We start from the raw sequence: 14257 nt of genomic DNA, 5'->3' as shown, positions 1-14257 counted from the left end.
ATATTCTGCTTAAGGGTCCTGAGAGATCTGTGGTTAAACAGTGTGGATGAATTTACTGACAGCTCAAATCATCACCACACTGCATTTAAGCTCTCATAAACTTTGAGCACAAGGAGTAGATTAAGACAGCTAGAATGTTCCTTAAGGGACGGGACAACATTAAAGCGGAACAGTGTCAAGCCTTGCCAGTCTGTGTGGCTTGTAGGTGCTTCTTACCCCCCCCCCCAAATCTAGCAGACCATGCTCATTCTAACCTCTGTGCTTTTGTTCATTCCATCCCTAACTCTCTTCCCACCCCCCCCACACCCCTATTATGATGCCTGACTTCCTTCTCTCTACTTCTCCACGTATTTATCTTTCGTGGTGAGACTCAAGTTTATAATTTCAGATCATGTAAGTGCCCATCTCCTCTATGAAGCCTTCTCTGAGACCAGCTCTGCTTTATTTCTCTTTTTTTAAGCCCTTATAGTACTGATAATTAGTATCACAAAGCTTAGCCATTTTGATTACCTAGAACTGTTCTCTCCTGGTTTCATGGGTGTTAGTTTTATCTTCCAAACTAGGGAGTTACTTCCTGGGGAGCAAGAATTGTGTCAAACTTAAAAAAATATCTTTCATACCATCTAGAAGACGATTGGGAACAAAATGGATATTTAATTAATGTTGATTGATCAAAAAGGCACCAATGTTTTACAGTTATGAGCCCCAGTGCCAACACAAGAATACAAAGAAACGCCACTTGAAAATAAGAAACGTCTGACTGGCCCTATTCTTATTCCTTTCTGAAGTTATCAGTGCTAATGTCATTTCTGATGAGCATGGAGGGAAAGAGCAGAATGAGACTGGCTGTTTTTTAAGCCTGGGTAGCACATCTCCTCTGTCCTTTGGGAGCCGACTGCAGTACATCTTGCTGATTGGGTCTCTGTTTGCAGTTCCTTCGCTTCACACTCAGCAAGGATGTCTCCACTCAGACAGAACTCCTGATTGTTTCAGGTCAACACCAGCTGACTGTTGCATTCTCCCAATTACTAACACATCATTGAATAGCTTCTTCTTGTACTCCAGCATGTCCCTCAAGAATTTCTTCTGCCTACTTCTCAAACTTGGATTGTTCCACTTCTGTTCCCCCTACTCAGCCCTCCTGGCTCCTGGCCTTTACTTACTAGACCAGTACTGCGTTTTGCTGGGTCAGTACAATTCAGTTAAGAAGCAATCAACATGGAACCTTAGTACAGGGATTCCTCAACTTGCCAATGGGCTGGTTTCCTTGAAGTAATTTTGTAAGTAGGTTGTTTGGAATTGGGAACACAATTTCCTATGGAAAAATGATACCATGCTAGTTTTTGAATGAAGTGTGAAAGAGTAAATGGATTCCTGGGCCAGTCCACCCAAAACTCTAATTTAGCTGAAATAACACTGATATTCCTGATCCCCAAGAAGACCTTTCTAAACTCTGAGCCACAATAAGCACAGGACAAGGAGTAAGGAGTGTGGAAATAGAACAGAGGCTCTAGGAACTAGGCAGTTCTCAAAGCAGGACCAGGGAGAAATCTCTTAGAAAGGGGGCCAAGGATGGAGTTCCCTTTAGCAGCTGTAGATACTGAGACATCAGTAAGAGAAGCTTTGGGAGCAGACTGGCAGAGACTTACTGTGTATCTGTACCAATCATTTATAAATTGAGGGTGTATAACACAAATGAAGTAAAATCATTAGAAAGGGAAAAGATTTACATGGTATGTGGTAGGGCTTTTGAAATAGTATGTGGATTGTTTTAGGGATTTTAATTTACTTTCACTTTTTAAAAGACGTAATGATATTCATGAATATGCAGTATCATTTTAAGTCACTGGCAGGTTTCTTTTATGAAGGTAATTAATCTGAGTCCAGTGATATTTCTAAGAATGAGCGTTCTCACATGTGAATAGAGCACTGATGTCTTATTCCTTTACTAGGAAATGTTCTCATCAGTATAACCATGTTTCTTATGCATTTTGGCTTTAGCCTGTGTAGCACATAAATCTTCTCAATATGCCAACCCACTTGGTTTGCAGTCTTTGAGAAAGCTTCTGATGGTAAGGACTGCATCATTTTTGTCTTTGTATCCTCAGTGCCTGACTAGAACACAGTAGGAACTTAAAAATTCTTGCTAATTATGATTTAACCTTAATATAACCACTTTGTGCATTTTATCGTATAGGACATATATGTTCATGTATATATTGCATACTTACATATCTATCTATCTATCTATCATCTATCTATCTATCTTTCTATCTATCTAATCACATACTTTACTGGGGGTGAAGATGCTTTTTGCTACTGTGCAAAGAGCTACTCCTCAAAATGCAAGGCAAGAAGATCACTGAATGTGGCATGCTATCACTCAGACACTAATATAGATGGAAATATATACACATGTATGTGCAATACACCTATATGCACATGTACATAATATAGTTGACATATATACATATGTGTACATATATATTAACGTGACAGAATGCCATATTCAATCTATAATATATACAGACACACATATATGTTTACAATATAATACAATACAAAATACGTGTGTGTGTATGTGTGTGTAGGCAGCAAGATGGCTCAATGGATAGAGCACTGGGCCCGGGGTCAGGAAGACTTGAATTCAAATTCAGCCTCAGACCCTAACTAGCAGTATGACCCTGGACAAGTTACTTCCCCTCTGTTTGCCTTAATCCACTGGAGGAGGAAATGGCAAACTACTCCAGTATCTTTATCAAGAAAACCTCATGGACAGTATTTGAGTGCTATGGTCCACAGGGTCAAAAAGAGTTGGATAACTGCATGACTGAATAACAATTGTGTGTGTGTGTGTGTGTGTGTGTGTGTGATTCTGGGTGACCAAATGTCATATTTAATATTCTTCTTCGCTTGATAATGGCGAAGTTGGACAACAGCAAAAACCACCTTCACCCCCAATTCAGGTGTAATGCTATGAGGGGATGGTATTGTCACCTATTCACAATTCAGTGGCCTAGTCTCCAAAGAGGGTTATAGACCAGAGGAAGAACAATAGCTGTGCAGAACCTCTCTGAATTTGCTGAGGGAAAAGCTCATGTTCATTTCCAATCAGGTATCAACTTTTCCATTGAATTGCAAAAGCACATAAAGTCATGGCTGGCCTAATATTGTACACTCTTCCTAATGCTACAAAAATAAGGAATGTCAGCGTTGAGGATTAGCAGACACAGAGGAATGCTAAAATAGAATATATGGTTGATTAAAGTCTTCTATGACAGGGGAATGCAGAATTAGAGGCCCTCTCTATGTTGACAGTAGAAGGTAAATAAAATAATTTCTGATAACCAAGGAAGTTCTCCAAAATTCCCAGTGCTCAAACACCTCTACCTGACTCTACCTCACCATCATTATGCTCCTTCACATATAACCAACAGTCCCATGATCCTCAAGTTCTCCAGCAGCACAGATACCTGGCTAAATGGCAAGGAGAAGGACTGCTCACATGGAAGCAAGAGAGTGGGAACAATGAGCGTCTATATCTGTGAATGAGGGGCAAGAGAGCTAAGGACTTTTGTTTTTAATATGTGTGAATGTCAACATGTGGTGATGAAGATAATGACGAAACAGTGCATGGTATCAGCAAAAATTCAGACATTAAATTGGAAATCTAATAATGTGAGAAAAGAGGAAAAAATGTACATGTTTATGTAAAGGAATACTAATGTAGCGGCAATTACAAATCTCTCTCTTCCTGGTGTGTAGGCAACATCAAAAGGAAACAGTTCAATCATCTCTCTCTTAAAAAAAAGATATTTCAGGAAGCAGCTCTTGGTAATTTGAATAACCAATCCACCTGTCCCAAGGGAACTACATTCAGAGACAGTAGTGTTCTCCCCCTAACCCCCTAGATTCAGTGGGTAGCCATGGGAACAAGTAGCAGAAATCCCAGTTGCACATTGGGGGAGCAAGAATGAAAGTACTAGTAAGATACTAGGAGGATAAATAGAGGTGGAAAGAGAAACCCACTTGTGTGATGCCAGAGATGCCCCTGGAACGTTTCTTCTGGGTGAGACCAGGTGCTGTGAAGGGATTATTATGCCAAAAGAAGTTTGAGAATAACAAAGACTTTCTAGTTTCTCGGAGCTGTAAGCCTACCTTCTTCAGTCTAGCTGCTAGAGAACTGGTTCCCTGGGAAAGGGAGTGAGCCCCACCTGCTGGTGGTTGAGGAAAACAGCAGAGAACAGCAGATGAGACTGGCTGCCAGAATGACCATCTGCAGGTAATTGAAAATTGCAGGATGTAGTAGTTGTGGTAGATGACAGTAACATGGGAGCTAGAGCCTTGACATTTTATTTGAAGGCAAGAGCCTTCTGCAACTAACACCACTCTAAAGACAAAGGGGCTACAGAGGGAAGAACTAACGTGGAGGAACAAATGTGACCCTGCTGGGACCCTAAATCATCTGAGTGGGGACACTATACCAAGAGAAATCTGAGATCCCCAAAGCATCCCCAAGCCCTCCTCGACAGGGAGAGTCCCTGACACAGGGGTTATACTAATCATAGTAATTCATGTGAACACCTTATTTAATAATGTGGCACAACCAGGAACGAATGTCAGATTCATTTTGTTGTAAGTTTTATTTGATTATGATAGTAAACTCTATCCTTGGGCACTCACCTGCTCTTCAGAATTTGATGCTAGAGCAGCAAGACCAGCCATATCATTGCTTACCTGATTAGGGGTTATTAATTAATCTGATCAATAAATTGCCCTAAAGTGGTAATAGGTGACATGACTTAATGGGATGCCTAACTTAACTTATTTGCATTTTAAACAGACTTTGTTCAAATCTCTGTAACCCCCTAATGACTGAAGTGAGAATCTAAAGTCTTGCAGCAGGGTCAAGGATATCTTTGTGTAAATACAGTTCATGGTATTTCCTTCCCAAGACCACTCCCCATGGGAAAAAAATAGATCATGCAGTTAGAGTAAAGAGTAAAACAAAAACAAAAAACTTCATAAAGAGTCAATGATCCTAATCCTTGGAAAGGGAGGTAGAGATTTCACAGTCACTTGTTCCTGCATGATGGGATGGATGTAAATAAAGCCCAAATTCTTTGCTGGAGCACTGATAGCATATTACGGTCACCTTTTCAGCCCTTTATCAGTGATTACTGCAGCCCTGGGACAGAATATTCAGGAAATGTGTGTGTTTTCAAGACTGAAGTATGTAAAGGCAAACAGTAGAAGCTTTGAATGGAACACACTTTCCTACTTCCCTCTGCGCCCCTCCTGTGATGAGATATTGAAAAAGTAAATTCCCTCTCAGCTTTCAAAACCAGGAGGCCACTGATGAGAAGTGATATGTAAGCCTTGTGAAATTCAGGATAGAATCTGAATTATTTTCTTTAAATAAAGACAAAAGCTAATTTAGGAAGTAGACATCTCTGTGCTCTTTTTAAATAATAAAACTCCCAAGAAATGAAAATGAATTTACAGTTTTCTTTTCCTATAATAACTCTTTTTTTTTTCTTTTAAGGAATTAAAAGTAGTTTCCACAGAATGCAATAGGTCATCTTATCCTGGAAGCTTCCCATCATCCCATCAACCTATCTCCTTTGACAGAGTCTCCCCTGACAGCTTGTCCCCCCTCCCATTCTCTTTGGTATTTAAAATATTTGTAGTGTGGACAAGATAAAAAGAGCAGAAAGGAAAACCTATCAGTTACCTATATTGAATCATCCACAAGAGAGACATTTTACTCTGTGTGGGGAACTTCATTTGCATAAAGTGAAAGGATGAGAAACAAAGTGCTGGACTTATCAGTAAAAAACATAATTCTAAATGTCATATTTTAGCTCTCTTTCAACACCAGCCAAACAGTTTAATACAGTAGAACCACAGAGACAATCAAGTCAGGAAGACATTGCTTCAAATTCTGCCTCCGCCGCTGGCAAGTCGTTTAACCCATTCTCTCATTCTTATTATGTTCATCTCTAAAAAGGGAATCATTGCTGTCTGTCCTTCGTTCTTGAAGAGGACCAAGAGCATCCAGAAGATAATGTCTTACCTCTCCTGTGAATTGGGTTTAAGTGAGGAAGCACTGTGCAAAGTCATCAGCCTCACTTTCTCCTCCAGAGTCTTTGGAGTGCAGTGACAAGACATTGGTCAAGAAGGCTGGTGATGGCCCAGGATGCTGGGGGTGACCAGTGCCTTTTTAAGCTAAGGTTTCTATGTAATAATCTCAGCTGAGAATGTGTATAAAGCATTTTATGGCAGCTAGGAGGCATGGTGGATAGAGCACTGGGCTGGAGTTTAGAAGACCTGAGTTCAAGTTTGACCTCAGACATTTACTAGCTGTATGATCCTGGGCAAATCACTTCACCCTGTTTGCCTCAGTTTCTTCATCTGTAAAATAAACTGGAGAAAAAAAATGACAAACCACTTCAGTATCTTTGCCAAAAACCCCAAATGGGGTCATCAAGAAACAGAGATGATTGAAACAATGAACAACTCAACAACAACTTTAAAGTGCTGTGTAAATGTCCATTAATGATTATCTTTAATTTTTCGGGAACTTCCCAGGGAAGTGACGTCAAACTCAAACAAAAATGGGACCACTAATTTGTATGTGAGAATCCCTGCCCCTCACATATTGACTTAGCTTTTAAATGTAATATTATCAATGTTTTATTGTATTTTTATTTATTTTGTTAAATATTTCCCAATTAGATTTTGATCTAATCTGGGCCACATTTGGGAGTGTTGTGGGCCCCATGTGGCTTGTAAGCCGAGCAGTCAGACCCTTTCCATTCTCAATTCATTTAAGATCATTCTCCCAACTTTGTTTTCCCCTTTTGATCTGTGATGACTTTCTCACCCTCCAGGCTAGCAATCTTAATTCCGGTTTTTCAAGAAAGTTAGCACCTTTTGAAACTTTAACCACCTTCCTTTTGTTCTGTGTATGTTGGCTTCCTTGTAATTGTGCTATTTCTTCACTTCATCTGCTACATCCACACCACCTTGTACAATGTCCTTCCTAGGGGCAGAAATGAAAACTGTTTACTCTGGGACTCTTGACTCTATTACAATTCAGTCATTTGTACTAAAATCAGTAATTTGTCTACTGGCAGGTCTGGGAGTTTTCAATGCTGTGTTTTTCTTTTTCTTTTTCTTCATCAACATTTCCATCACCCCCTTTTGAAAAGCTTACCAGTGGGCTGACTTGCTGCCACAAACCACCAGCCTTGGGCAAAATTGAGGAGTGAGGGAAAACTCTCTTTTAGTTCTGTGAGAAAAAAACTCCAGATGGAAAGGGATTAATCTTACCGGCCTCAAAAGAGCAAGGGAAGCTGGGGTTAATAAAGAGGCAAAAACCCAGGAGCAGGTTCGAAGGGGACAGCTGTGGACACTGATCCTTCCTTATACAAAGTTTTCCCCATGGAACTTCAGTCTCGCACTTCTGAGCTTTCTCCCTCCTGATGCCCTATTTCCTGGGTGTATTTCCTATAACTGCCCTCAAGAGCAAGTAGGGTACACATTTCTAACAAAATGTTTTTAACTGAATATTAAGTTAAAGAAACAGAGGCCATACCATAGAATTTGAGATCTCAGCAAGCAAATGAGGGATAGACACATACACATGTGTGTTGTATGTACACACACACACATATATACACAAATGTGTGAGTGTGTATATATGTATATGTGTGATATGTATGTATATGTGTGTAGACAAATAGATAGACATACTCAGACAGACCTTCCTGCCACCGAAATCACCTGATCAGTTATCTTTTCTGCAAATAGATGGGCTTTGACCACAAACCTATTTAAGGTGGTTATAGGGATGAATACTTCCAGTAGCATGTGACCTAACTACAAAAAGAAGTTATGTATATGATCTAAGTTTAAAAAGTATCAAAGCTGATTTTTAAAGATGTGAATAAGAAAATCAGCTCACCACTTTCTACTCAACTTAGAGGAAATTACATTGAATTAATCTGAGTACAGTACAACATTCAACAATATTTAAAATTAATACAATATTCAACAATAGAGTCTTCCTCATGCTTCAAAAGGATAATTTCTTTCTGAAAAATCCATAGTGGAAACAGTTCTCTGTCCAAAACATAATTACCATTTGTTTAAATGGGGCAAATTTAAGACACCAAATTAATACCCACAGACAGTCAGTATTTTTAGAACAGAATCTTTAACGCAAAACCAAAAGAAATCAATAGAAACGATGAAGTTATGACATTTCACAAACAAGTTGGAAAGGCTAGAAGGCCAAATGAAGCTATTTACTGTAATACGCTTCATTTTAGGAAATCTGATACCTATCATCATCATTACCATAAACCTGAAAGCCATGAGTATTCTGGGAGGAGAATTTAAGGTACGTAACACCATGCAACAAACAATAAAACAGTTTGGATGATGTCTCCCCCTTTCTAGAACCTAAGAACTCACCAGGTATTATAAAATAAAATACCAGTAAGTGAAGAATGGACTCCTTAAGTAACAGTAGTAGGTGAAAGTCCTTGACAAATCAAATTCTCATAGCTCTAACCCTAATGGACATGTCTTACAATGCTTCTACAAAAAGGTAACACAAAATGCTACAATATTACTTAGCTTTGACTTTGTTCTAAATTTATATTCTCGTGCACTCACCCACCGACCCAGTACCAACAGACTTCAACCCTACAGATTTCTGTTTGCATCCAAGCATTTGGACAAAGAGCCAGAAGCTTGTCCCAGTTTTAAAATACTTCACATAGTCTTGGGCTTGATTCTTCAGGGTAGGTTTCTTTTGTGGTTTCAAACATTAGTCCTACTCCATCTATTGGTGGGGATTGTCTTAATATTACTGTGTTCTTATGATTTAAAAGAAATATTGTAAACCTATGCTTTTACAATTCTGGAAAAAAACAAGAGGGTGGAAGGAATGCGGAGGGAAAAGAAGAGAGACTCTTCAGTCATCATGAGGGAGCAGTTATCCACAAGGAACTGGGGACTTGGGTGGAAATGTTAATCCAACCTGTGAAAAGCGTGGACATTCATTGCGTATAGGACATTATCAGTCAATTGTAGCTTTTCAAATGAGCTAAGAGTTAAAGGCATCCCTTAAGTATGAAATAGGAACTATGGGAACAGTCCCCATCAACTTTAGAAGCAGGAAGGAGGTCAAAGAATCAAATGTGGTCTAAAGCCTAGAAACAGATTAACAATAGGTTAGATTTTCTTCAGGCAAACTGACCAAGAGAGGGAGGAATGTGCCAAGGCAGAGAAAAGACCTCCTCCAAAGGACTGGAGTCATTGAGGAGGCTAGAGAGAACTGGGGAGGAAACTACAAAATCATTGGAAGGCCTGAAACTCACAGTAGAAATCTCTGAGATCAGATCAGTCTTTCTGAGATCAGTCTTTCTCTAGCTAGGAATTCCATGTCTGGAGGCAAGAACAAAGCAAATTCTAAATAGTAGCTATTAGACCAACTTGAATCTAATTTGGTTTAAAGCCCTTGTACGACTGCAAAAGAAATAAATCTCTGAAAGCCTAGGACCTACTCAGAGAAAGTGGGTATCCGTTGTGAAATTACTGTCAGCCCTGCTATTTCTTGGAACAAGTTTCTTTGGTGAATCGGAAAGTGAGAAATGTCACCATCAAAGAAATGATTGTTCATACTATCCTTCCTCTCCCCCGCAGAAAACAAAACAAACACACAAAAATCACGAAGATGATGGAACAGGTAGAGGGACAGGGGCAGGAGAACAACTCAAGACGGAACCCAGATTCCAAGTGACATGTAGAAGACACACAAAACTCCCGAAGAGGAAGCCTCATCCAGCCAAAGTAGGGTTGGGGGTCAATTAACTCTGGCTGAAAGGAATTCAAAGAATAAACAAATGGGAAAAGGGGGAGAAAAGAAAAGACAAATCAAGGTCTTCCATTTTAAAGGAACAGAAGGGCTATCTTTTTTTTTTTTTTAAGCAATCAGGGTTAAGTAACTTGCTCAAGGTTACACGGCCAGTTATTTCTGGGTGTGGTGCTGAGTGTCTGAGCCCAGGATTCGATCTCCAGGTCTATCTCAACACTGGAGCCGGTGCTCTTACTCGCTGTGCTACCTGGCCGCCCCAGAAGGGCTATCTTGATCAGACAAATTTTATTTGGAAAATATTATAATTGCTATGATTTTAACTCTGTTAAATAACATATAAAACATGTACAAATGGTTTTTCAAAAATTTCTTCTCTTCTTTCCTTATGCTTACACTGCCCCCTTATTTTTTATTCAGTGCCTCCCAATTGCACCTGAAGCTACCACTGCCCCACTAGATCATTCCAGCATCTTCTAAGGGGTGGTATTGCCCACTTTGGGAATCTATGGGTATTTTCCATGAAGTTGAATATGCACTTTGGCTCTTTTTTGAGGCATTTGTGCCTTACTGGATGACACAGGCAACCCCTAATTTGTCCTATTAGAGAATTTCTTAGCCTAGAATGCTGGAACAACTAGGGAGAATCATTCCCACTCCCATGCAAGACTAGAGGTCAACTAAAGTAGCCAAACTGAGAAAAAATTATTAGCACACTAAGAAGCTTGCTAACTGTCAGCATCTTGTTTCCTAAGGTAAAGATTTGGCTTACATAGCTTTTTTCAGGCCTACTTAGAGTACATTGTGAATCAGCAGCATTCTGCATCATTTGGATTGACCAATTGGATGCAGTCTGTTCAAATAAAGAAACTGGTCTGCTAAGTCCCTAGTCGAGGGTTGGGTGCAAATTTCCTGGAATGGTATACAGATAAAGAATGCGATGTGCAGCAGGGCTTTGTATATTCAACCTCAGTACTATGAAGGAAGTTAAGTTTTATCTCTTCATTTTACAGTAGAATGGGTGGTATTTCAGTCAAACAGTACATTCCAATAACAAGTGATATAAAAAATATTCAGGTATTTGTTGATAGGTACTGCTGGCCAATCATACTTATCAACAAACAGAGACATTTTAATAACCAGTGTTTCATATGCTTGGAGCACAGTCTTATGGTACACAAAAATCAACAGGTCACAAATAACATTTTCAAAACTCTTATAAAGGACTAATCAGGATGGATTCAAATAGAATGTTTACAAAGGGTAAAAGGGGAAGGTAAAGATTTACACAACAAAGAAGAGGTAGCAGAAGTGGAAGATCTGTGTCAGGTAAAATAATAAACTGATCAGAAAATACCAGCGCTAAAGCTGATTACCTCAAGCTAGAATTCTGTAAGCAGAGAAGGAACTGACCAGATAGTACCAGGGAGATAGATAGAGATAGATAGAGATGATATAGATATATAAAACTGACGTTTCAGCTTGATTTTCAGGACTCTAGCTAGTTGATGTGTCTGTCTCAATGAAATGGTAGCAATATTAAAATTCTCTTACCACACAAGGTTGTTTTTTTCCCCATTGTCCTCGGTGACTAAGGTTGTGTTAAAGCCTTATTGTGGTCAGTAAGAGGGATGTAGGGGCCTCTAGGTGGCACAGTGAATAGAGCACCGGCCCTGGAGTCAGGAAGACCTGAGCTCAAATCCAGCCTCAGACACTTAATACAAAAACTAGCTGTGTGACCTTGGGTAAGTCACTTAACCCCAACTGCCCTCCAAAATGCAAAAAACAACAAAAAAAAGAGGGATGTAAAGGATTTTGTCCTATTTGCATCTCTTTTCCAAATGGACTACTAGCAAAGATAAGAATGATAAAGGGAGGGATTTCTGATCACTCTTGCTACATAAAGGATCATAGGCAGAAATCATTACTCCATCATCTTCATTTTACAGATGAGGAAACTGAGGCCCAGAGAGAGATATTATACAGATAATCTTGTCAAAGCCAGGATCTAAACCAAGGTTCTGTGACTCCAGATGCAGGACTCTCTATTTTTATGAGCATTTAAGCCTTCTTATAACTTTGTTTTTGCCCCACTTCTATTTGATAACCTAAGTCTTACTCCTGAGTCTCCTTGTGCCATAGAGGCTACTCAGAGGTTAAGGAATCAGTGTACAAGCTTGGGCAGGGTTTACAAAATTGTAAAAGTTTTAAGTCTAATTCTGACAACAGAACACTTTTGCTATTAGAGAATCAGTCTAGCTAAGCAGTGAGAATCATGCCCTTGGAAGATTGATCACAAAGTGCTCAATACTCAGGCTAGAGTGACCTTTGAAACAAGTAAAAATAAAAAAATAGCCCTCATACCTGTGTATCCTGTCAAAATCCACAGTGATGATGGTGGAGCGGTAGAAAATAAGGCAGAGTGTGAGAGGAATCACATAATCCTTAAACTACATGCTAGTATTCATTGAACTATTAGCTCTCTTTGTGACACTGGCGTAAGTTGTGAAAGCACTTTATGCCAGCATCCCAGGTGATCCTTGAAGTGTGGTACTAATAACAGTCTACACTGGCTCCTGGAGTGCCTTCCTTAAAATGATGGGAAAAAAATGGTTGTAATTTTTCAATTGGTGGCACAGTGGATAGAGTGTTAGACTTAGAAAAAAAGACAAGTTCAAATCCTGATCCAGACACTTGCTAATTTGTGATTCTGGGCAAATCATTTAACCTTTCTTAGCCCCAATTTTCTGATCTGTAAAATGGTAATGACAATAGCTCCTCTATCACCAGGTTTTTGTGAGGATCAAAAGACATATTATATACAAACCACTTTGCAAATCACTGCAAACAAATGTGTCATATAAGTGATAGCTATTATAATTAACCAGAGAATAACTGTAATATATAATTTATCCACTAAGAGGTGCTGTACTCAAACCAGTATACCCGTGGTCCCCAAAAGGTCTCTCTGACAGGTGCACAGAAGATTCTGTATGTGTACAAACCACTTATCCTGCCAACATGTGTGGTTTCAAAAGGTCTAGACAAGGAAAAAAAATACTCACATGACCAGGTTCTAAATTTTAAAACATCAGGTATGTTATAAAATTATTACTGAAGATTAGAGAATAGGATAATTTGTAGCTCTATAACCACCATCTTCACATCTGAAAAACATGACTCCATCTCAGTTCTCTGCATTTCTATTACATTCCCAACTGCCTACTGTACAGCTCAAACTGGATGTCTAGTTGATATCTCAAACTCATATCCCAAACTGAACTCATCATCTTCCCTTCTTCCACTCTCTCAATCCCCTATTGCCCAAAAATTCTCTCCCCTCTTCTAAATTTCTCATTGTTATCAAATACAGCATAACCTTTATAGTTACTTAGATTCGAAACCCAGGCAATATTTTGCCCCCCCCCTCTCTTTCTCACCCCATGCCCATTATTGAAATAAGTTGATTGTCAAGTGTAAGGTAATGTAATGTAATGCCAAGGAAAGGCAACTTCCCAGGTTCAGAATACCAGCATAGGCGCTCTCCATTTTATTCAGTGACAAACCAAGAACAGAGAAGGTCAAAACATGACATCATTCCAAATACAGCATTTACTAAGTGTGATTAAATAATCTCCAAGGACTACCCCACCCCAGGACCTTCCAATCATTCAATCAATTACAAAGTCCCTGTTCTAAATACTTCTCCACCCCTAGGCTATACCTTCATTTAGTCCACCACAAAGCCCCTCTTCTCAAATGGAGATTAGTTTCCAAACATAAGTAAAGTATATTCATTTGTCAATCACAGAGCACCAAAAGGTCAAAAGTTCCCCACCCCTGGATCACAATTGAATCTACCCCAGAGTTACATCAAGTTTAAACACAGCACTTAATACCCAAATGGAAGTCTTTTCTTCATCTTGACAGGAGGCAAGTTCTCAGCAATCTTAGTTCCTGGGGAGACAAGGCTTATCAAGGCCACAAGATACATTGCCAGTCTCTTCATTAATTCATCCTTTGTCTGTAGAACAGTCCTAGAACCCCTGAAGACATTAGCAAAACCTTCTCCCAGGATTTCTGTAAACATACAACAAGAAAATCCTTCTTCAGGGCTTCTGAACCAACAGAAAGGTTCCCAGACCCCTGCAACAACAGCACTGCCCTTCACCAGTGGACAGTATTCACTCTGTCTGCAGGACAGTCTCCAGACCCCTGCAACAACAGCACTGTCCTTCACCAGTGGACAGTATTCACTCTCTGTCTGCAGGACAGTCTCAGGGCTTCTTAGCCAACAGCCAGGTTCCAGAATTTCTTCAACAAAAGGACTGTCTTTCACCAGTGGACAAATCTGGCAAAACAACATCAAAA

The sequence above is a fragment of the Petaurus breviceps genome, unplaced genomic scaffold, assembly GCF_028583685.1.
Source record: "Petaurus breviceps papuanus isolate PSGF00001 unplaced genomic scaffold, PetGlider_PUasm1.0 38, whole genome shotgun sequence".
NCBI classification, from domain to species: Eukaryota; Metazoa; Chordata; class Mammalia; order Diprotodontia; family Petauridae; genus Petaurus; species Petaurus breviceps.
This window is presented reverse-complemented; position numbering follows the sequence as displayed.